This window comes from Macaca mulatta, chromosome 1, assembly GCF_049350105.2.
Source record: "Macaca mulatta isolate MMU2019108-1 chromosome 1, T2T-MMU8v2.0, whole genome shotgun sequence".
In the NCBI taxonomy this organism is placed as follows: Eukaryota; Metazoa; Chordata; class Mammalia; order Primates; family Cercopithecidae; genus Macaca; species Macaca mulatta.
Window position 1 is genome coordinate 106,359,511 of NC_133406.1, and position 25,751 is coordinate 106,385,261.

Genomic DNA, 25,751 nt, shown 5'->3' on the forward strand with positions numbered 1-25,751 from the left:
ATTTGCCCAAATTTCATTAGCCAGCATGCGGCAAGCTCTTGTAATAGTTCTGAGAAACAATGACAGTTGAATGAGTGTGGCAGCAGCATAAAAGAAAGAAGGGACCGAAGCAAGAGATCCCATCAATATAGAGTTAAGTAAATTAATTGGCAATTGGAATGAGGGGACAGGAATAAATATTCATCAAGCGCCTACTGAATGCTTGGCACTGTTCTAATTTGCATGAATACATCATGAACGAAGCAAGCAAAAATTCTAGCTCTCATAGAGTTAACATTTTAGCAGGAGACAAACCGTAAAAAAAAGATAAGTAAAATAGTGTATTCGGTAGTGATAAGGCATAAATAAATCAAGTAGGAAAGGAAGAGATGAAATATGGTAAAGAGGGCAGTGAAATTTCAAACAGGATAAGCAAAGAAAGTGACAAAATTGGAAGGTGGACCGCAGCCACAGGAGGAAGGCGAGTTCAATTTTGGACCTACTGATTTTAGGATGTCAGTGTTCTATCCATGAGGAAGTTATGTGAAAGTTCCTGGGAACTTAGGACTAGGGGTAGGGCTGAGGCTAGAGACTTAAAAAATCAATGGCATAGAGATATGTTACATTGAGGAGAAAACTGGAATGAGTACAGAACTTTGGGAAATACATATAAAATGCAGAGAGAGAGAATTCTTTCTTTCATTCAAGAGCCACTTCCTGACCTGGGAGCAGAATCTTGAGTTTTTGCTTCATTTTTACCTCCCTGCAAAATTAATTCCACCTCTAGAATAAAATATTCTAAATGTCCTCATGTTAAAACTCCTCTTCTTCTCCCTATTTCCATGAATACTTCTTATAATGACCCTGTGAAATTTACAGTGCTCCAATCTCCACTTCACAGATGGGGAAAGAAGGCACAGAACACTTAAGTAACTTGCTCACTGCCCCACACTTCTAGGGGAAATGGGTATAGAAAGAGAAACACATTTGAATGAGTTTTCAGGAGGCAGATGCAGGTGTTCTGAGACCCAGAAGGAGAGAAGTGGCTGCTAGAATTGGAAATCAGGAAGCCTGGCTCTGGAGTCTGTGCTTATAACAACTTCACTGCACTACTTAGCTTACACGCAGTCATATATTCACACAAATGCATACATAATTAGAAAATGTGAGGCTAGCAAAAAATAAATAAATAAACAAGCAGGGGACCTTGATAGAGAAAAACACGGGGACCTGCTTTGGACGGAGTGATGAAGAAAGGACTTTCTGGAAAAGTAACATCTCATCTGATATTTAAAGGGTGTGAAAAGTTAAACAGGAAAAGTCAAATGAAGAAGCTTTTAAGGCAGAGGGAATCAAGTGTACAAAAGCTCTGATGCAGGAAAGAGCCTGGAGTGATTTAGGAAGGGAAAGAAGACCACTGTTGCAAAAGCGTGGGGCAAATGAAATCAATGTTGGAAACAACCATGAAAAACAATGACTCACACCAGCCTACATTTTTTCAAGTGGGTTGGGCAGTATCCTGACTCCTTTTAGAAAATTTAGCTGAAGAGACAAACCATATTGAGAAATAATCCCATTTCCTTTAACTCAAGCCCTGGGTGGCAAAACTAACAGAACAAAACAATAATTATAGCTAAAATCAAGCATCATGACATCCTAGAGAAAATAAATCTCGTTCGTTTCTTCATTTCAATTTTTATAGATGGAAAATTGTCAAACTTAAATGTGCATATAAATTACTTGGGAGAATCTTACTAAAATGCTGATTCTGGAATAGGGAATGAGATTCTGCATTTCTAACAGGCTCGCAGGTGACACCAATGCTGCCTAACCATGGACCACACTGAGCAGCAAGGTTCTAAATTCCACTGGACTTCAGTCACACTGGGATTGCAGGGAGGAAGAAATAGGAACTAACTTTGAGTGTGTTTGCAGGAAGCAGACATAGGTATTCTGATGTCCAGGAGAGAGCGGTGGTTGGAAATGTAAGTAAAACAAACACATGAGGGCTGATTCTGAGGTTGAGTCAAAATGTGCAATGCTCTTCTGTGAAGAGATTGTGACCTGATGGCCCCCTGAGCAGTGTTATCTACTTTTTACCAACCGTCCACATCTTCAAATGTTTGTTGTGCTCAACAGGCAGAGAGCTGTTTTATATTTTTTCATTATCCTCAAAGACACGTGTTTTTCCACCTCTCAGAATCTGCAATCTCCAATGCGGCCTCCAGACATTCAGGCCTCTGTTTTTGGTCCTTTAAACCCAGATTCAGCTTTGGTTGTTTCTCTGTTCACACTCAGACATTTTTTATTAAGGTGAAATTCTTATAACACAATGTAATAATTTTAAAGTGACATTTTGTACATTCACAATGTTGTGAAACCACAACTTCTATTGTTCTAAAACATTTTCATCACCCCAAAAGGAAACCCTGTACCCACTAAGCAGTCGTTTCCCATTCTCCCCTCCCCCCAGCCCCTGGCAAATACTGATCTGCTTTCTGTCTCTGTGGGTTTACCTATTCTGGATAATTTCATATAAATGAAGTCATAAAACATATGACCTTTTGTGTCTGACTTCCTTCACTTAGCATCATGTTTTCCAGGTTCATCCATGTTGTAACCATGTATCAGTATTTCATTCCTTTTTGGCTGAATAGTATTTTATATTCTGCATATACTACATTTTATTTATCCATTCATCTATCAGAGGACATCTGGGTTGTTTTGGCCTTTAGGCTTTTGCGAATAGTACTATTATGTATACAAGTATTTGACTACCTGTTTTTAATTTGTCTGGGTATATACCTAGAAATGGAATTGTTGGGTCATATAATTCTATGCTTAACATTTTGGGAAATTGACAAACTGTTTTCCACAATGGCTGTACTATTTTACATTTTCACTAGCTGTGTACAAGAGTTATAATCTATCCACATCCTCATCAACACTTGTTTTTTTTCCTTTTTAAAAGAAGAATTATCACCATTCTAATAGGTGTCAAGTGGTATATTATTGTGGTTTTGATTTGCATTTTCCCAATGACAAATGATTTTGAGCATCTTTTCAAGTGTTTATTGGCCATTTGTATATCCTCTTTGGAGAAATGTCTATTCAAGTCCTTTGCCCATTTTAATTGAATTATTTGTCTTTTTGCTATTGAGTTATAGGAGTTGTTTATATATTCTTGAACCCAGACCTTTATATATGATCTGAAAATATTTTCTCCCATTCTGTAGGTTATCTTTTCACTTTCTTTTTTTTTTTTTTTTTTTTTTTTGAGATGGAGTCTCGCTCTGTCGCCCAGGCTGGAGTGCAGTGGCCGGATCTCAGCTCACTGCAAGCTCCGCCTTCTGGGTTCCCGCCATTCTCCTGCCTCAGCCTCCCGAGTAGCTGGGACCACAGGCGCCGCCACCTCGCCCGGCTAATTTTTTGTGTTTTTAGTAGAGACGGGGTTTCGCCGTGTTAGCCAGGATGGTCTCGATCTGACCTTGTGATCCGCCCGTCTCGGCCTCCCAAAGTGCTGGGATTACAGGCTTGAGCCACCGCGCCCGGCCATCTTTTCACTTTCTTAATAATGTTCTTTGATGCACAAAAGTCTTTAATTTTGATGAAGTACAATTTACCTATTTTTATCTTTTTTTCTTTTTTATCATTTTATTTTAAGTTCCAGGATACATGTGCAGGATGTGCAAGTTTGTTACATAGGTAAACATGTGTCCTGGTGGTTTGCTGCACCTATCAACCTCACCTAGGTATTAAGCCCTGCATACATTAGCTGTTTTTCCTGATGCTCTCTCTCCCCGCTGCCTCATCCCCGACAGGCCCCAGTGTGTGCCTTTCCCCTCCTTGTGTCCATGTGTTCTCATTGTTCAGCTCCCACTTATAGAACATGTGGTGTTTGGCTTTCTTTTCCTGCATTAGTTTGCTGAGAATAGTGGGTTCTGGCTTCATCCATGTCCCTACAAAGGACATGATTTCATTCCTTTGTATGGCTGCACAGTATTCCATGGTGTATACATACCACATTTTCTTTACCCAGTCTATCATTGATGGGCATTTGGGTTGATTTCATGTCTTTGCTATTGCAAATAGCGCTGCAATGAAGATACATGTGCAATGAACATGTACATACACATATCTTTATAACAGAATGATTTATATTCTTTTGGGTATATACCCAGTAATGGGATTGCTGGATCAAACTGTCTTTCTGCCTCTAGGTCTTTGAGGAGTCCCCACATTGTCTTCCACAATAGTTGAACTAATTTACATTCCCACCAACAGTGTAAAAGAGTTTCTATTTCTCCACAGCCTCACCAGCATCTGTTTTTTCTTGACTTTTTAATAATTGCCATTCTGACCCGTGTGAGATGGTATCTCATTGTGGTTTTGATGTGCATTTCTCTAATGACCAGTGACGTTGAGCTTTTTTTCATATATTTCTTGGCCACATAAATGTCTTCTTTTTTTTTTTAACACATGAAGAGTAAGTTTAATGAAATTCATAGTTACAGATATTCAGAAAATATTTGTTGGAGGAACTAATGAATACTTTTTTTCTTTTAATTTTTATTTTTAGTTCTAAGGTACATGTGCAGGATGTGCAGGTTTGTTACACAGGTAAACCTGTGCCCTGGTGGTTTGCCGCACCTATCAACCCATCACCTAGGTATTAAGCCCAGCATGCATTATCTATTTTTCTTAATGCTCTCCCTCCTGCAACCCCACTTCCCAAGAGGCCCCAGTGTGTGTTGTTTCCCTCCCTGTGTCCATGTGTTCTCATTGTCCAGCTCCCACTTACAAGTGAGAACAGCCAGTGTTTGGTTTTCTGTTCTTGCATGAGTTTGCTGAGGATAATGGCTTCCAGCTTTATCCACATCTCTGCAAAGGACATGATCTCATTCCTTTTGATGGCTGCACAGTATTCCATGGTGTATATGTTCCACATTTTCTTTGTCTGGTCTGTCATTGATGGGCATTTGGTTTGATTCCAGGTCTTTGCTATTGTGAATAGTGCTGCAGTGAACATATGCATGCATGTATCTTTGTAACAGAGTGATTTATATTCCTTTGGGTATATACCCAGAAATGGGATTGCTGGGTCAAATGGTATTTCTGGTTCTAGATCTTTGAGGATTCCCACACTGTCTTCCACAATGATTGAACTAATTTACATTCCCACCAACAGTGTCAAAGTGTTCCTGTTTCTCCACAACCTCACCAGCATCTGTTGTTTCTTAACTTTTTCATAATTGCTATTCTGACTGCCATGAGATGGTATCTCATTGTGGTTTTCATTTGCATTTATCTAATGATCAGTGATATTGAGCTTTTTTTCACATGTTTGTTGGCTGCATGAATGTCTACTGTTAATGTCTGTTAATGTCCTCTGCTCACTTTTTAATGGGGTTGTTTGATTTTTTTCTTGTAAATTTGTTTGAGTTCCTTGTAGATTCTGGATATTAGACCTTTATCAGATGAAGAGATTGCAAAAATTTTCTCCCACTTTGTAGGTTGCCTATTGGCTCTGATAATAGTTTCTTTTGCTATGTAGAAGCTCTTCAGTTTAGTTAGATCCCATTTGTCAATTTTTCCTTTTGTTGCAATTGCTTTCAGTGATTTCATAATGAAATGTTTGCCCATGCCTATGTCCTGAATGGTATCGCCTAGATTTTGTTCTAGGGTTTTTATAGTTTTGAGTTTTACATTTAAGTCTTTAATTTTTTTTTTTTTTTTTTTTTTTTTTTGAGATGGAGTTTCACTCTGTCACCTAGGCTGGAGTGCAGTGACGTGATCTCGGCTCACTTCAAGCTCCACCTCCCGGGTTCACACCTTTCTCCTGCCTCAGCCTTCTGAGTAGCTGGGACTACAAGCGCCCGCTACCATGCCCAGCTAATTTTTTGTATTTTTAGTAGAGACCGGGTTTCACCGTGTTAGCCAGCATGGTCTCAATCTCATGACCTCATGATCCACCCACCTTGGCCTCCCAAAGTGCTGGGATTACAGGTGTGAGCCACCGCACCTGGCCCGTCCTTAATCTATTTTGAGTTAATTTTTGTATAAAGCGTGAGGAAGGGGTCCAGTTTCAATTTTCTGTATATGGATAGCCAGTTCTCCCAGCACCAGTTATTAAATAGGGAATCCTTTCCCCATTGCTTGTTTTTGTCAGGTTTTTTGAAGATCAGATAGTGGTAGATGTGCAGTCTTATTTATGGGTTCTCTATTCTGTTCCATTGGTCTATGTGTCTGTTTTTGTACCAGTACCATGCTGTTTTGGTTATTGCAACCTTATAGTATAGTTTGAAGTCCAGTAGCATGATGCCTCCAGCTTTGTTCTTTTTGCTTAGGATTGTCTTGGCTATATGAGCCCTTTTTGGGTTCCATATAATTTTTAAAATAGTTTTTTCTAATTTTGTGAAAAATGTTGATGGTAGTTTAATGGGAATAGTAGTGAATCTATTAATTACTTTGGGCAGTATGGTCATTTTCATGATGCTGATTCTTCCTATCCATTAGCATAGAATATTTTTCCATTTGTTTGCGTCCTCTCTGGTTTCCTTGAGCAGTGGTTTGTAGTTCTTTTTGAAGAGGTCCTTCACTTCCTTTGTTAGCTGTATTCCTAAGTATTTTATTTGCTTTGTAACAATTGTGAATGGGAGTTCATTCATGATTTGGTTCTCTGCTTGCCTGTGTGTGGTGTATAAGAATGCTTGTAACTTCTGCATTGATTTTGTTTCCTGAGACCTTGCTGAAGTTGCTTGTGAGCTTAAGAAGCTTTTGGGCTGAGATGATGGGGTTTTCTAGATATAGGATCATATCATCTGCAAACAAAGATAACTTGACTTCCTCTCTTCCTATTTGAATACGCTTTATTTCTTTCTCTTGCCTGATTGCCCTGGTCAGAACTTCTAATACTATGCTGAATAGGAGTGGTGAGAGAAGGCATCCTTGTCTTGTGCTGGTTTTCAGAAGAACTGCTTCCAGCTTTTGCCCATTCAGTATAATATTGGTTGTCAGTTTGTCATAAATGCCTCATTGTTTTTTAAGATATGTTCCATCAATACCTAGTTTATTGAGAGTGCTTAACATGAAGGGACGTTGAATTTTATAAAAGGCCTTTTCTGTGTCTATTAAGATAATCTGTGGTTTTTGTCTTTAGATCTGTTTATGTGATGAATTACATTCATTGATTTGCATATGTTGAACCAGGCTTGCATCCCAGGAATACAGCCAGCTTGATCAGGGTGGATAAGCTTTATGATGTACTGCTGTATTTGGTTTGCCAGTATTTTACTGAGAATTTTTGCATCAATGTCCATCAGGGATATTGGCCTGAAGCTTTCTTTTTTGTTATATCTCTGCCAGGTTTTGGTATCAGGATGATACTGGCCTCATAAAATGAATTAGAGAGGAGTCCCTCCTTTTCAAATGTTTGGAATAGTTTCAAAAGAAAACTTTTTTTTTTTTAGACTATTTATTACTGCCTCAATTTCAGAATTTGTTATTGGTCTATTCAGGGATTCAGCTTCTTCCTGGTTCAGTCTTGGGAGAGTGTATGTGTCCAGGAATTTATCCACTTCTTCTAGATTTTCTAGGTTATGTGCATAGAGGTATTTATAGTATTCTCTGATGATTGTTTTTATTTCTGTGGGGTCAGTGGTGATATCCTCTTTAACAGTTTTTATTGTGTCTATTTTATTCTTTTCTCTTTTCTTCTTTATTAGTCTAGCTAACCTGCAGTCTATCTATATTATTAGCTTTTGCAAAAAAACCAGATTCTGGACTCCTTGATTTTTTGAAGCATTCTTCTTGTCTCTATCTCCTTCAGTACTGCTCTGATCTTGGTTGTTTCTTGTCTTTTGCCAGCTTTGGAGTTTGTTTGCTCTTGGTTCTCCAGTTCTTTTAGTTTTAATGTTAGCATTTCAATTTGAGAGCTTTCTAGGTTTTTGATATGGGCATTTAGTGCTCTAAATTTCCCTCTTAACAGCTGCTTTAACTGCGTCCAGAGATTCTGATACATTGTCTCTTTGTTCTCATTGGTTTCAAAGAACTTCTTGCTTTCTGCCTTAATTTCATTATTTAACCAGGAGTCATGCAGGAACAGGTTGTTCAATTTCTATGTAGCTGTGTGGTTTTGAGTGAGTTTCTTTGTCTTGAGTTCTAATTTAATTATGCTGTGATCTGAGAGACTGTTTGTTATGATTTCAGTTCTTTTGCATTTGGTGAGGAGTGTTTTACTTCCAATTATGTGATCGATTTTAGAGTAAGTTCCATGTAGCAATGCATAGAATGTGTATTCTGTTGTAGGGTGGAGAGTTCTGTAGAGGTCTGTCAGGTCCACTTGATCTAGAGCTGAGTTCAAGTACTGAATATCTTTGTTAATTTTCTGTCTCAATGATCTGTCTAATATTGACAATGGGGTGTTAAAGTCTCCCACTATTATTGTGTGGGAGTCTACATCTCTTTGTACATCTCTAAGAGCTTATTTTATGAATCTGCTCTTGTATTGGGTGCATACATATTTAGGATAGTTCTTCGTGTTGAATTTAACCTTTTGCTATGCCTTTCTTTGTCTTTTTTGGTCTTTATTGCTTTAAAGTCTACTTTGTCAGAAACTAGGATTGCAATCCCTGCTTTTTTCTGCTCTCCATTTGCCTGGTAGATTTTCCTCTATCCCTTTATTTTGAACTTATGCATGTCTTTGCATATGAGTCTCTTAAATACAGCACACCAATGGGTCTTCACAATTTACCCAGCTTACCATTCTGTATCTTTTAATTGGGGCACTTAGCACATTTACATTTAAAGTTAGTATTGTTATGTGTGAATTTGATCCCGCCATCATGATGCTAGCTATTTTGAAGACTTGTTGATGTAGTTGCTTCACAGTTTCATTGGTCTTCAGTGTGTGCTTCAGTATGTTTTGTAGTGGCTGACAATGGCTTTTCCTTTCCATATTTAGTGCTTCCTTCAGGAGCTCTTGCAAGTCAAGCCTGGTGGTGGATGAATTCCCTCAGCATTTGACTGTCTGAAAAATATTTTATTTCTCCTTTGCTTATGAAGCTTCATTTGGCCAAATATGAGATTCTGGGTTGAAAATTCTTTTCTTTAAGAATGTTGAATATTGGCCCCCAATCTCTTCTGGCTTGTAGAGTTTCTGCTGAGAGGCCTGATGTTATTCTGATGGGCTTCCCTTTGTAGGTGACTTGGCCTTTCTCTCTGGCTGCCCTTAACATTTTTCCTTCATTTTGACCTTGGAGATTGTGGTTGATCCTCTCATGGATCCTCTCACGGAGTATCTTACTAGGGTTCTTTGTATTTCTTGAGTTTGAATGTTTGCCTGTCTTGCTAGGTTGGGGAAGTCTCTTGCATGATATCCTGAAGTATGTTTTCCAACTTTGTTTCATTCACCCTGTCTCTTTCAGGTACGATAATCAGTTGTAGGTTTGGTTTCTTTACATAATCCCATAATTCTCAGAGGTTTTGCTTTGTTTGTTCCTTTTCATTCTTTTTTCTCTAATCTTGTCTGCCTATTTTATTTCAGCAAGATAGTCTTCAATCTCTGAATTCTTTCCTCCACTTGGTCTATTTGGCTACTGACACTTATGATTGCATTGTGATGTTTTCATGTTGTGTTTTTCAGTTCCTTCAAGTCATTTATGTTTCTCTCTAAACTGTTTTTTCTGGTTAATAGGTCCTGTAATGTTTTATCACGATTCTTAGGTTCTTTGCATTGAGTTAGAACACACTCCTTTAGCTCAGCAAAGTTCATTATTATCCACCGTCTGAAGCCTACTTCTGTCAGTTCATCCATCTCAACCTGAGCCCAGTTCTGTGCCCTGCTGGAGAGGTGTTACAGCCGTTTGGAGGAGAAGAGGCACTCTGGCTTTTTGAGTTTTCAGCATTTTTTAATTGATTCTTTCTCATCTTTCTGAGTTTATCTAGCTTTGATCTTTGAGTCTGCTGACCTTTGGATGGGGTTTTTGTGGGGACATTTTTGTTGATGCTGTTGTTGTTGCTTTCTGTTTGTTTTTCTTTTAGCAGTCAGAACCCTCTTCTGCAAGGCTGCTGCAGTTTGCTGGGGGTCCACTCCAGACCCTATTCACCTGGGTCCCTCCCCACCCTGGAGGTGTCATCAGTGGAGGCTGCAGAACAGCAAAGATGGCTGCCTGCTTCTTCCTCTGGGAGCTTCGTCCAAGAGGGGCACCAAACTGATGACAGTGGGAGTGCTCCTGTATAAAGTGTCTGGTAACCCCTGTTGGGGAGTCTCACCCAGTGAGGGGTCACATTGGATAAGGGACCCACTTAATGAAGCATTCCTTGTGTCCCTTGGTAGAAAGGGTGTGCTGGGATGGGGGGGATCCTACTTATCCAGACTGCCCAGATTCCTCAGAGCCAGCAGGGGAAAAGACTAAGTCTGCTGATCCACAGAGTCCGCAGCCCCACTACTAACAGGGGTTCAATCCCAGGGAGATCAGAGTTCTATCCATAAACGCTTGGCTGGAGTTGCTGAAATTCCCACAGGGAGGCCCCACTCAGTGAGAAGGGATGAGTCTGGGTCCAGCCTAAAGAGGCAGCCTGGCCACAGTCTGCCACAGCTGCTGTGCTGCACCCTGGGGAATTCCTTCTGGGTCCGAACTACTCAGTCCCTCTGGCACTGGCAGGGGAAAACAGCAGACAGAAGCTGCAGTGATGGCTGCTGCCCCTTCCCCCAGGAACTCAGTAGTCTCAGGCAGTCTGCAGCCAAGTGGTGCCTGAGAATCTGCACAGCTCTGTGCTTGTGATTCAAGGCCCTTGTGGTGTTGGATCATGAGGGGATCTCCTGGTCCATGGATTGCACAGATCCATGGAAAAAGCATGGTTTCCTGGGTGGGGTAGCACAATCACTCACCACCTCCCTTGGCTGGAAGTGGGAGCACCCCTTGTCCCATGCAGTTTCCTGGTGGGCTATCGTTCCACCCTGCTTTTCTTCACTCCCTGTGGGTCATGCCAACCACCTAGTTAGTCCCAATGAGTGAACCTGGATACCTTAGCTGCTGGTGCAGGATTCACTCACTATTTTTGTTCTTCTCAGTGGGATCCTCCAACCATAGCTGCTTCTAGTCAGTCATCTTGGCCCCTCCCCGCATTTTATCTTTTCTTACTCATGCTTTCAGTGTCATATATCAGAATCCATTTCCAAATCCAAAATCATGAATATTTATCATTATGTTTTCTCCTAAGAGTTTTAGCTCTTATATTTAGGTGATCGACAATTTTGAGTTAATTTTTGCATATAATGAAAGGAAGGGGTCCAACTTCATTCTGTTGTATGTGGATATCCAGTTGTCCCAGCACCATCTGTTAAAGAGAGCAATCTCTCCCTATTGAATGATCTTAGCACTCTTGTCAAAAATCACCTGGCCATAAATGTTTGGGTTTATTTATGGACTCTCAATTTAATTTCATATAGACATCTATCTATATGTCTATCTTTATGCCAGTACCACACTGTTTTGATTACCATATCTGTATCAGTTTTGAAATTGGAAAGTGTGAGTCCACAAATTTTGCTTTTCTTTTACAATATTGTTTTGGCTATTGGGACATCTTGAAATCACATATAAATTTGAGAATTAACTTTTCCATTTATGAAAAAAATCAAAATTTTGATAAGGATTGCACTGACTCTATAAATTGCTTTGGGTGGTATTGGCATATTAATATTATCTTCCAATTCATGAACATAGGATATATTTCCATTTATTTACATTTTCTTTCTTTCAGAAATGTTATTTAGTTTTCAGTGTATTATCTTGAACCTCTCTGGTTAAGTTATTGCCAGATATTTTGTTCTTTGAATGCTACTGTGCATGGAACTGCTTTTCTTAACTTCTTTTTCAGATTGTTCATTGCTAGTGTGTAGGAACAGAACTGATTTTTATATATTGATCTTGTATCTTACAACTTTGCTGAATTTATTTATTAGCTCTGATCATTTTTGTGGATTCTCTTTTTTTTTTTTTTTTTTTTTTTTGAGACGGAGTCTCGCTGTGTTGCCCAGGGTGGAGTGCAGTGGCCGGATCTCAGCTCACTGCAAGCTCCGCCTCCCGGGTTTTTACGCCATTCTCCTGCCTCAGCCTCCCGACTAGCTGGGACTACAGGCGCCCACCACCTCGCCCGGCTAGTTTTTTGTATTTTTTAGTAGAGACGAGGTTTCACCGTGTTAGCCAGGATGGTCTTGAACTCCTGACCTCGTGATCCACCCGTCTCAGCCTCCCAAAGTGCTGGGATTACAGGCTTGAGCCACCGCGCCTGGCCCATTTTTGTGGATTCTTTAGGATTTTGTATTTTCAAGGTCATGTTATCTGTGAATAGGAATAGTTTTACTCCTTATTTTTCAATGGAGATGCATTTTATTTATTTTTCTTGCCTAATTGCTCTGGCTAGAACTTCCAGTTCAATATTAAATAGAAGTGGTGAGACTGGGCACTGTTGCCTTTTCATGATGTTAGTTGAAAGGCTTTTAGTCTTTTATCCTTGAGTAAAATGTTAGCTGTAGGTTTTCATAAACGCCTTTTATCAGACTGAGGAAGTTCCCTTCTATTTCTAGATTCTCAAGTGTTTTTATTAAAAGAGTGCTGGATTTTTTCAAATGTTTTTTCTGCATCAACTAAGATGGTCATTTTTCTATTTTCTTCATTCTGTTAATATCATATACTGCATTGATTGATTTTCATGTATTGAACCAGTTTTGCATTTCTGAGATAAATTTCACTTGGTCATGGTGTGTAATCCCTGTAATATGAGCTGGATTCAGTTTGTTAGTATTCTGTTGAGAGTTTTTGCATCAATATTCATAAGGGATATCGATCTGTAGTTTTCTTTTTTCTGATATCTTTGGCTTTGGTATCAGGGTAATGCTAACCTAATAAAATGAGTGAGGAAGTGTTTTTTTCCTCTTCTGTTTCTGGGAAGAGCTTGAGAATAATTGATGCTAATTATTCCTTGAATAATTAGTAGAATTCACCAGTGAAGCCATCTGGCTTTTCTCTATCAGGAGGTTTTTGAGTACTGATTCAATCTCTTTTCTTGTTAGAGGTCCTCTTTAATTTTTTATTTCTTCTTAAGTCAGTCTTGGTATTTTATGTGTTTCCAGAAATCTGTTTCATCTAGGTTATTCAATTTGTTGGCATATAGTTATTTAAAGTGTTCTTTTAATCCTTTTAATTATTATTTCCGTAAGATCTGTAGTAATGCCCCACTTCCAATTCTAATTTTAGTAATTTGAGTCTTTTCTCTTTTTTTCTTTGTCAATCTAGCTAAAGGTTTGTCAATTTTGTTGATCTTTTCAAAGAACCAACTTTTGGTTTCATTGATTATCTCTCTTGTTTTTCTATTCTCTGTTATTTATCTCTGCTCTAATTTTTATGATTTTCTTCATTCTAATAGCTTTGCGTTTAGTTTGCTCTTTTTTATCTAGTTTTTTAAGGTGTAAATTTCCTCCTTCTTTATGTTTTTATTATACTTTAAGTCCTAGGGTGCACGTGCACTTTGTGCAGGTTTGCTACATAGCAAACATGTTCCATGGCACATTTGCTACATGTGCCATGTTGGTTTGCTGCACCCATCAACTCATCATTTACATTAGGTATTTCTCTTAATGCTATCCCTCCCCCAGCTCCCCACTCCCTGAGAGGCCCCGGAGTGTGATGTTCCCCAGTGTTGTCATTGTTCAATTCCCACCTATGAGTGAGAACATGTGGTGTTTGGTTTTCTGTCCTTGTGATAGTTTGCTGAGAATGATGGTTTCCAGCTTCATCCATTTCCCTGCAAAGGACATGAACTCATCCTTTTTTATGGCTGCATAGTATTCTATGGCATATATGTACCACATTTTCTTAATCCAGTCTATCATTGCTGGACATCTGGGTTGGTTCCAAGTCTTTGCTATTGTGAACAGTGCCACAATAAACATACGTGTGCATGTGTCTTTACAGTAGAGTGATTTATAATACTTTGGGTATATATCCAGTAATGGGATCATTGAGTCAAATGGTATTTCTAGTTTTAGATCCTTGAGGAATCGCCACACTGTCTTCCACAATGGTTGAACTAATTTACACTCCCACCAACAGTGTAAAAGTGTTCCTGTTTCTCCGCATCGTCTCCAGCATCTGTTGTTTCCTGACTTTTTAATGATCACCATTCTAACTGGTGTGAGATGGTATCTCATTGTGGTTTTGATTTGCATTTCTCTGATGACCAGTGATGATGAGCATTTTTTCATATGTCTGTTAGCTGCATAAATGTCTTCTTTGGAGAAGTGTCTGTTCATATCCTTTGCCCACTTTTTGATGGGGTTGTTTGTTTTTTTCCTGTAAATTTGTTTTAAGTTCTTTGTAGATTCTGGATATTAGTGCTTTCTCAGATGGGTAGATTGCAAATATTTTCTCCCATTCTGTAGGTTGTCTGTTCACTCTGATAGCAGTTTCTTTTGCTGTGCAGAAGCTCTTTAGTTTAATTGGATCCCATTTGTCTATTTTGGCTTTTGTTGCCATTGCTTTTGGTGTTTTAGTCATAAAGTCCTTGCGCATACCTATGTCCTGAATGGTATTGCCTAGGTTTTCTTCCAGGATTTGTATGGTTTTAGGTCTAACATTTAAGTCTCTAATCCATCTTGAATTAGTTTTTGTATAAGGTGTAAGGAAGGGATCCAGTTTCAGCTTTCTACATATGGCTAGCCAGTTTTCCCAACACCATTTATTAAATAGGGAATCCTTTCCCCATTTCTTGTTTTGTCAGGTTTGTCAAAGATCAGATGGTTGTAGATGTGTGGTGTTATTTCTGAGGCCTCTGTTCTGTTCCATTGGTCTATATCTCTGTTTTGGTACCAGTACCATGCTGTTTTGGTTACTGCAGACTTGTAGTATAGTTTGAAGTCAGGTAGTGTGATGCCTCCAGCTTTGTTCTTTATGCTTAGTATTGTCTTGGCAATGTGGGCTCTTTTTTGGTTCCATATGAACTTTGAAGTAGATTTTTCCAATTCTGTGAAGAAAGCCATTGGTAGTTTGATGGGAATGGCATTGAATCTACAAATTACCTTGGGCCGTATGGCCATTTTCACAATGTTGATTATTTCTATCCATGAGCATGGAATAGTCTTCCATTTGTTTGTGTCCTATTTTATTTCATTGAGCAGTGGTTTGCAGTTCTCCTTAAAGAGGTCCTTCACATCCTTTGTAAGTTGGATTCCTAGTCCTCCTTCTTCCTTTCAGAGGGATAGAAATATCCCTCAGCACTACTTTCACTCCATTCCATAAGTTTCGGTAAGCTTTTTTTTTTTGTTTTCACTTGTGTCAAGTTATATCCTAATTCCTCTTGGTATTTCTTCTTTGATCCATTGATTATTTTACACTATGTTGTTTAATTTTGACATATTTGTGATTTTTCCAATTCTCCTTCTGTTCTTGATTTCCAGTTTTATTCCATTATGGTCACAGGAGACATCATATAATTTATGTCTTTTATAGTTTATTGAGACTTGTTTTTGTGGCCTAATATATGGTCTGTCCTATGAGAACAACTTATGTGCATTTGAGGAAATGTATATTTTGCTGTGTTTGGATATGGTGTTCTTCATATATATGTCAGGTACTGTTGGTTTATAATGTTTTCCAAGTCCTCTATTTCCTTATTGATCTTTTCTCTAGTTGTTTTGACCATTATTGCAAGTGAGGTATTGAAGTCTTCAACTATTACTGTAGAACTATCTATTTCTCCCTTGAATTTTGTTAATGTTTGCTTTATGTATTTTGGGGCTGTTGTTTGGTGCATATGTGTTTATAATTGTTATAACTTTTTGCTGGGTTGACCCTTTTATTAATATACAATGTCCTTTATTGTCTCTACTAATAATTTTTGACTTAAAGTCTATTTGCCAATATTAGTATAGCTACTGTAAGTCTCTTTTGGTTACTACTTGCATGGAATATCATTTTCTATCTTCTTACTCTAAATGTATTTGTGCCTTTGAATCTAAAGTGAATCTCTGTATGTGGAAAATAGTTGAATCCTATTTTTCCAATTCATTCTGCCTATCTCTGTATTTTAATTGAAGAGTTCAATTCATTTACATTTAAAGTAATGACTGATATGTAAGGACCTACTTCTTGCATTTTGCCATTTCTTTTCTATATGTCTTAAATTTTTTCCCCTCAATCCCTCCACTATTCTATTCTTTCGTGTATAGTTCATATTTTTTAGTTTAGATTCCTTTCTCATTTCCTTTCCTGTATTTTTAGTTATTTTATTGTTATCCTCAGTATTACATTTAACCTCTTCAACTTATAACAAGCTATTTTGAATTCACACCACCTAGCTTCAATAATATACAAACACTGTGCTCCTATGTTGTTTCATTCTGCTGCCTTTATGTTGTTGTAACAAACTACATCTTTGTACGTGTGTGCTTATTAACAGATTTATAATTATTGTTTTACTCATTTGTCTTTTAAATCATGTGGGAAAAAAGAGAAGTTGCAAAGCAAAAATGCAAGAATACTGGCTTTTGTATTAATCTATGCAGTCATATCTACCTTTGTTCATTGTTTCTTGGTAGGGATTTCAGTTACTTTCCAGTGTGATTTTATTTCAGCCTGAAAGATTCCCTTTAGTATTTCTTATAGTACAAGTCTACTAGCAATAAACTCTATCTGCTTTTGTTTATCTGCAAATGTCTTAATTTCTCCTTCATTTTTGAAGGATAATTTTTTCAGATGTCAAACTCTTGGTTGATGGGTGGTTTTTTTCTTTCAACACCTTAAATATGTCATCCCACTGCCTCCTGGCAACAATGGATTCTTCTGAGAAATTGGCTGCTGATTTTATTGAGGATCACTTGTACATGACTAATTGCTTTCTTCTGATGCATTTGAGATTCTCTCCTTGTTTTTGTTTTTCTGGTTTGATTATAATGTGTCTTGTTATGGATCTCTTTGTGATCATTCTTCTTGGAGTTCATTGACTTTCTTGGATGTAAAAATTCATGTCTTCTATAAAGTTTGGGAAGTTTGGGGATTATTTTTTCCAAATATTATTTATGCCCTTTTCTCTCTCTCCTCTCCTCCTTGGACTCCTATTATGCGTACTTTTTGGTATGTTTGATGGTGCCCCACAAGTCTCTTGGGCACCGTACATTTTTCTTCACTCTTTTCTGATCCTCAAACTGGATAATTTCAATTGACCTAGCTTCAAATTAGCTATTTCTTACTTCTGCCTACACAAAGCTTCTGTTGAAAGCCTCTAGTGAATTTTTTATTTCAATTATTGTATTTTTTCAGGTCCAGAATTTCTACTTAGCACCTTGCTATTATTTCTATCTTTTAAAAACATTTACTTTTCTTTATATATCCTTTTCTTGATTTTCTTTAGTTCTTTGTCCATTGTTTCCTTTAGCTTTTTGAGTATATTTAAGATAGTTGAGGCCGGGCATGGTGGCTTATGCACATAATCTCTGTTTTGGGGCACTCCTTTAATGCCTAGACAGGCTATTTACCACTCTGCTTGAGCCTTGACTTTTTTCTTGTACCCAGCATAAATATCAGCCATAGATAAAAATCTTAGGGTCTTCTCAGAACTTTTCTAAGTATGCAGCCTGCCCTAGGCATGTATGTGGCTTTCCAAATTCCCTGGTATAAGCAGACATTTTTTAATGCCTGAATTCTTCTAAGAATCTTTCTCCCAAGCTTTTCCTCCCAGGCATTCAGCGTATCTATTTTTTGCCTCCACTATAATGTTTTACCCCAGGTATTGATGGCCTTTCAGTGTTTATGAGAAATGTCCTCTGCATGGCTAATTTTCTACCTGAAAGAGGTAGTTGAAACAAAGACAAGTGCTTTTCCTCAGTTCTTTAGGGAGCATCCAGATAGTTCAAAAAAAGACAAATACAATTCTTTCAGAACCAGGTCTGCTCTATGCCTGCTGGAACCAGTGACCATGGTCTCCTACTGAAAATGTAGATGGCCATCTTCAAGACTGCTACCAAGATGGAGAAAAGAGATCGGGGAAAGGGCGATCAAACGTTCTGTAAAGCTCCCCAATCGTTTTTTAAATTGTATACATGTAAGCTGTACAACATGACATTTTGATATATGCAGTGAAATAGTTACTCTTATAGTCTAATTTACATGTTAATAGTCATGCAAATTAACATAGTCATTATCTTGCACAGTTACCGTTTTCTTGCAAGTATGGTAAGAGTATCTAAAATCCACTCTTAGCAAGTGTTCAGTATACAATACAATTGTATAAGTATAGCCTTCATGTTGTATATTAGATTCCAAGACTTATTTACCACATGTATCTGCAACTTTGTACCCTGTGACCTACATCTCCCCATTTCCTCCCTGTTCCCTCTCTCCACCTCTGATAAGCACTGCTTTATACTTTGTTTCTAGGTATTTGACTTTTTTTTAACTCCTTTTTTTTTCTTCTTTTTTTTTTTTGGTGTGATCATGGCTCACTGCAACCTCTGCCTCCCAGGTTTAAACGATTTTCCCACCTCAGCCTCCTGAGCTGGGACTACAGGCATGTTCCACCATGCCTGGCTGATTTTTTTGTATTTTTAGTAGAGACAGGGTTTCACCATGTTGACCAGACTAGAACTCCTAGCATTTTTAAGTTGCCTCTTTTTTTGACTCATCATTTGCTTGGTTGCTATAATCCTTTGACTAGTTTCTACAGTTCTGACAAAGTTGATTCTGACAATGTTTGCTCATTCTGTGTGTGTTTGCATGAGTGTTCATTTTTTTTGTGGAAGGATGGACCCTTGCAGCTATTTATTGTGTCATTTTCACTAATGTCACTGACCTTCAGACTTTAGGCCAGCAATTTCAACAAAGTAGTTACCATTCCCCTGAAATCCCTCTCCCCTTTGATGCCACACCTGCCTATACTATGCCTGTTGCTATATTAGGTGATCCCCAGCACCTTCTTTCCCTGTTCCTGGGCTACATGTGCTATAATCATTGGAGAAAGTTATTAGTGTGGTGCAAAGTGATTGCGGGTTTTCCCATTGAAGGTAATGGCAAAACCCGCAATCACTTTCACACCAGCCAATGCAAAACTGGACGGACTCTATGAATGTTGCCTGTCAACCAATCTTGGCCAATTCCTCCTCACTGCTTCCACACTCATTTATTGATCACTTGTCAGTTTCCTAACAAATTCCTCACAGCAGCTTTTACATGTCTCCTCCAGCTTCCTCTAGATTCTGTGAGATCTACTTCTCTTAGAACAACTTTGAGAACAACATAAGTGAAATATTCCAACTTCTTCCCGTTTAACCTCTAAATCTTTTGAGATCTTTAACCTCATTATTTTCAGTCTCAAAAGAAAAGGAGAACCACCTCTACCCAAGACTAACCTCTTCACGTATGCTCCTAAGTCCACCCTGGCTTCCTCCTCAGAAATGACACTGTTTTGAATACTCCCTTTCACCATATCTTAAGTTTTTTCTTTCTCTCCCAGCTGCTTCCCTTTGCTCCAAATTTGCTCAGGACTCTGCTACCCTAAAGAGTAATTTCCATTTGTCCTACATTCTTCTCAACATCCTGACTATGTTTCTCCTCCCTTTCCTTTTAATTGTCTTGAGAAATCAGCCCCTACTCTCTTTCATACTGCACTTGCCTCCTGTGGAGCTAACACAGCTTGCTATATCCCTCTTTACTATATCGATGGACCTAAGCTAGTCCCTCAGGTTAGAAACCCCAAAGTTTCTTGACTTTTCTCTCTTTCAGAATCTGCTTAGTTCTACCTCTCTCCTCTCTTTCCTAAGACACTGCTCTCTTTATACTTTCCCAATTTTCAAAAATACTTCATGTTTTTTAATATCTTCCAAACTAATCCTCCACTAATCAGGTAACCCTTAAAAACTTCTCTATTCTAATCTCAATCTACTTAACATTTACTGAGTTCCCTGGACCAGGTTATGGGGAAATACAATGCTGCCTAAGACATTATTTGAGTTCCCCAAAACACATCATACAGTAGATGAAACTTGTAAACAAATGTACCCCAAATGTCTGCTGTTTTGACATCCTCACCAGAGGATGGGCAAGACTTTAGCACCACCTTCATGTTGCAAGGGGTTCCCCAGTGACTTATGAGAGTCTCAAAGGAAAGCTTCCCATGAGTCCCCAAAGCAGCCTACCAGTTGCTAACATGAGGCATCTTTCCCATTCTTAAATTCCTTTTCTGCTTCTAGTCCTCTACACAGGATGCCAGCAGAGCCATTTAGATGCCCTGCCTATTCCAAGAACATCAATATTCATGCCAAGGGTGCTGGTCCCGGATGCTCCCAAATCATCAGTGTTGATTCCTGGCAGAGCAGAGAAAAGGACCTCCGTGTGCCCTCCGGGCCACACCAAAACACCTTGGCCCTGAAGCAGCTCTGCTCCTGTCCAAAGTGTCACGTAGGGTCTTTTAAACATTTTTAGTAGCGTCTGACCTTCACTGTCCCTAAGCATATTTTCTCAAATCTAGTTTTGCTTTGGTTTGGTTTTGGGTCTATGGGGAACTATTCCTACCATCTCATCCATCCTGTGCCCCTTCTCCCTTTCCTTCACCACAAACTACTTTCTCCCCTTCGCCCTGTACCAATGCCAAACCCACATAAATATAAGCAGAGGCAAACAGATATTTTAGCTCATCCTTGAAGGATAAATAGGAGCTTACCATGAGGAAAGAAAGGTGAAGAAGGGCATTTTAAACAGAGGGAAAAGCAGTGAAAAACTAAAGAAAGCAAGGCATTCTTGGAAGAATTACAAATAATTAAGTAATGGAGAGTTCGTAAGTTTTATTCAAGAGTTTGCTACAATGTCATCTCCTGTGAACTGTTCCCTGACAACTCCCAACTGTCCCCAGTTCATGATTCTATCAATTTGTGCTTCCGTGGAGCACATATCTCTAACAATTCAACATTTATTGAGCTAGAAAATGTGTGCTAAGTTCTAGGAATATAGAAATAATAATCAGAATCCCTGACCTCAAGATTATGGAAAAGAAAGGAAAATAATCTTATAACAAAGAGAAAGAACTGCTTGCAATTGCATGTGTAAGTGCAATAGTGATACGAGGGCAATGCAGATGCAAAGCCCTACACTAGCTCAATGCCCAGCCCACCACATCAGAACTAACTACTCATTTACCTGTCAGGCTCCTCTATCAGATGATGGACCCAGAGGACTGACAGTATTTATATTCCCAGTTTCCAGTCCAGGAACTGGTACGTAAAACAGACCTAATAAATATGGTCTGAATGCCATGGTTCCTGAGGTTTTACTAATTGAATTAGCATAGAAGTTAGCAAATAGAATGAATGACTTGTTACATAAACTAATTATTTCAATCTATAAAATCAATGGAACTTAAAGGAGTGTTCTAGGCAAGGGAAGAACAGCTCCTGGTGAGTCCTTGGGCCACTGAGTAAGCCCAGATCCCCTACCAAAAGGAGTTGAGCTTTAACATTATAGACAGAAAACCTCCAAGAGATGGAATGGAGATATGTCCATTCACTCAATAAATATTCAGGGGATGCTTACTATGTGCCAGGCAATGTTCAAGAATGTTCACAATAGTAAACAAAGCAGACAAAAATCTTTGTCTCCATAGAGCTTACATTCTAGTGGAGAGGTGACAAAATAAACAAAAACAAATATGCAAATTATAAAGTATACTAGATGGTAAGTCCTAGATGGTAAATCCAAAGGCAGCTGGATGTGCAAGGGTGGATAGGGGCTGATGGTGTGAAAAGAGTGGTCACACTTCCTTAAACTCTCTGAGCAGGAATGTTTGCATTAATGACTTTATAGAGGCAAAAGAGTAAGCTGCATGGATACTTGGAGGAAGTACATTCCAGACAGAAAGGATTGCAAATGCAAAAGCCCTGGCCTGTTCAAGGAATAGCCAAAGGGGCTGGAGCAAAGTGAACAAGGGAGAGAATATAGGAATTAGGTCGAAGAGAGAGAGATGGCCAGATCATTTTGGTCCTTATAGACCATTGACATGATTTTGTTTTGTTGTGTTTTGTTACTGTTTTAACTTTTTATACTGAAATACAAAGAAAAAAACTATACGACTCTTAAATGTCAGCTCAATGAATTATCATAAAATGAACAAATCTGTGTAGCCAAATACAGATCTAGAGATAGGACATTATCAGCATTCCAGGATCCTTCTTTTATACTCCCTCCTATTAACCACCTCTCCCTCCTCCTCAAAGGTAACCACTCTCTTGACTTCTGGCAGCATAGATTTGTCTGTTTATCAACTTTAAATAAATAGAATCATATCATTGTATTCTCTGGTATCTGGACATTTTGCTCAAAATTTTTCTTGTGGTATTTACCCATGTGATTCAGAGGAAAAAGGAGTCACGATGACAAATAACAGAGTATTAAAATGCTCATAGGAAAGATGTTGATGACAGCAATGATCATGTGCCTGGAACCCATATGACAATTCATGAAAGAGAGAGGAAGTGCAAGCTTACCCAGGAGCTGAGCACTAGGACGCCAAGAGACATTTCCTCCCCTATTCTGCTCCTCTCGTAAGAAGTAAGAAACCCTCAGAAATGACAACATTCCATGCTCATGGACTGGAAGAATCAACATCGTTAAAATGGCCAAAGCAATTTCTAGATTCAATGCTATTCCTATCAAACTACCAATGTCATTCTTCACAGAATTAGAAAAACTATTCTAAAATTCATATGGAACCAAAAAAAGAGCCCAAATAGTTGAAGCAATTCTAAGCAAAAACAACAAAGCCAGAGACATCACACTATCTGACTTTGAACCATACCATAAGACTATAGTAACCAAAACAGCATGGTACCAGTACACAAACAGACACATAGACAACTGGAAGAGAACAGAAAACTCAGAAATAAAGCCACACACTTACAACCATCTGATTTTTGACAAGGCCTACAAAAACAAGCAATGGGGAGAGGACTCCCTATTCAATAAATGGTGCTGGGATAACTGGCTAGCCATATGCAGAAGATTGACACTGGACCCTTACCTTTAACCATATACAAAAATTAACTCAAGATGGATCAAATATTTAAATGTAAAACCTCAAGCTATAAAAATCCTAGAAAAAAATAGGAAATATCCTTCTTGACATTGGCCTTGGCAAATAATTTTTGGCTAAGTCCCCAAAAGCAATTGCAACAAAAACAAAAATTGACAAGTGGAACCTAAGTAAACTACAGAGCTTCTGCACAGCAAAAGAAACTATCATTATAGTAAACAGACATCTTACGGAATGAGAGAAAATATTTGCAAACTATGTATCCAACAAAGGTTTAATATCCAGAATCTATAAGGAGCTTAAACCAATAAGCAAAAACCCCATTAAAAAATGGGCAAAGGACATGAACAGACACTTCCTAAAAGAAGACATACAAGTAGTCAACAAACATGAAAAAATGCTCAACATCAGTAATCATCAGAGAAATCCAAATCAAAACCACAATGAAATACCATCTCACACCAGTCAGAATGGCTATTAATAAAAGTCAAAAAAAAAAAAATAGATGCTGGTTTGGTTTATGATATGGTTTGATTGTGTCCCCACCCAAATCTCATCTTGAACTGTAGAGCTCCCATAATTCCCGCATGTCATGGGAGGGACCCGATAGGAGGTAATCGAATCATGGGGGTAGGTCTTTCCTGTGTTATTCTCATGATAGTGAATAAATCTCATGAGCTCTGGTGGTTTTATAAAGGGGAGTTCCCCTGCACACATTCTCTTTGCCTGCCACCATGTAAGATGTGACTTTGGCTGGGCACGGTGGCTTACATCTGTAATCCCAGCACTTTGGGAGACTGAGACAGGTGGATCATAAGGTCAGGAGATCGAGACCACAGTGAAACCCCATCTCTACTAAAAATACAAAAAATTAGGCGGGCGTGGTGGCGGGCACCTGTAGTCCCAGCTACTCGGGAGGCTGAGGCAGGAGAATGACATGAGCCCAGGAGGCGGAGCTTGCAGTGAACTGAGATTGCACCACTGCATTCCAGCCTGGGTGACAGAGCGAGACTCCATCTCAAAAAAAAAAAAAAAGTGACTTTGTGCCTCCTTCACCTTTCGCCATGATTGTGAGTGCCATGGCCTCCCCAGCCATGTGGAACTGTGAGTCAATAAAACATCTTTCCTTTATAAATTACTAGTCTTGGGTATGTCTTTATCAGCAGTGTGAAAATGGACGAATACACTTTTTTGACTTTTTAATAATAGCCATTCTGTCAGAATGACAGCTGGAAGAGAATAGAAAACTCAGAATACACTAATCTACTTTTTTATATTTTTGTATAGCCATATACAGAAGATTGAAACTGGACCCTTACTATTCTGTCAGAATGGCTATTATTAAAAGTCAAAAAATAAAAAAAAATAGGTGCTAGGTCCCACGGTGAGGTTACAGAGAAAAGCAAACAGTTATACAGTTAGCGGGAAATGTAAATTTTCACTGTGGAAAGCAGTTTGGAGATTTCTCAAAGAACTTAAAACAGAGCTACCATTCAACCCAGCAACCCCATTACTGGGTATATAGCCAAAGGAAAATAGATGATTATGCCAAAGGAAAATAGATGATTATACCAAAAAGACATATGCACCTGTATGTTCATCACTATGCTATTCATAAAAGCAAAGACAAGGATCAACCTAGGTTCCCATCAATGATGGATTGGATAAAGAAAATGTGGTACGTATACACCATGAAATACTAACCAGCCATAAAAATGAATAAAATCATGTCTTTTGCAGCAACATGGGTGGAGCTGGAGGCCATAATCCTAGAAAACTAACACAGAAACAGAAAACCAAATATGACATGCTCTCACTTATAAGTGGGAACCAAACACTGAGCACACATGGATATAAATATGGGATTAATAGACACTGTGGACTACTAAAGGTGGAAGGAAGGGAATGGGTATGGGTTGAATAACTACCTATTAGTTAATATGCCCACTATCTGGGTGCGATATACCCATGTAACAAACCTGCACATGTACCCTCATATCTAAAATAAAAGTTGAAATGTTTAAGAAAAAGAAGGAAGAGATCCTGAGAAGGTTAGGTAATGATTATGGTTATTTATTCATTGACCCTCTAGAACATTTCCACAGACTCTACTACGTGTCAGACATGGTGCTGAGTACTGACATGCAAGGATGATTAAGGCATGGTCAGTTAGACAAACAGGTGAACAAGATTACAAAATAGTGTGAGAATTGCTAAGAATTTGGGAAAGGATGCTAAGGAAGCATCTTCTTTAAGAATCATTGTGACTATTTCACCTTTTTTGCTTAAACATTGATAGTTCTGAATAAGCTCACAAGAATGTGGCCATCATGTGTTACTATGAAATTATATATATTATTTCTATGTGTATCAATTTTGTCTCCTCCTAATCTTTCTGAGAGAATAAAGAAATATCTTCTGGTATAATGAAAAGAATACAAAGTCACTGGAGTCAGAAGACCTGGGTTTGAATCCTGACTCTGCTATTCTTTAGCTGTGCAACCCTGGGAAAATTAGTTAACCTTTCTGTGGCTCAGTTCCTTTATCTATAAATGGAAGTAATAATATCCATCCTGCCTGCCTCACAGATTGTAGTCAGCATCAATGAAATAATGTATAAGAAGAACTGACTATCCTATAAATCCCTGATATTAGTCCCTATTACCAGCCTTCTAAATTGCACAAGCCTACTAAGA

The 25,751-nt window shown here is 38.5% G+C and overlaps 1 protein-coding gene and 1 long non-coding RNA gene across 9 annotated transcripts in view; one reads left to right on the plus strand and one right to left on the minus strand.

Moving 5' to 3' along the window:
• LOC106993181 (uncharacterized) overlaps positions 1 to 25,751 on the minus strand; it is a 169,580-nt gene that overhangs the window by 86,037 nt on the left and 57,792 nt on the right. The window lies entirely within an intron of this gene.
• Positions 1 to 25,751, plus strand: part of SLAMF6 (SLAM family member 6) — a 38,945-nt gene that overhangs the window by 1,121 nt on the left and 12,073 nt on the right. For 2 of the 8 annotated variants that reach the window (XM_077940454.1, XM_077940462.1), the window contains exon 2: positions 1,783 to 1,964. The exons of the other annotated variants lie outside the window; for them this stretch is intronic. The gene's annotated coding sequence lies outside the window, so the exon portion shown is untranslated. The remainder of the gene's footprint in view (positions 1 to 1,782; positions 1,965 to 25,751) is intronic. 8 annotated transcript variants of the gene reach the window in all.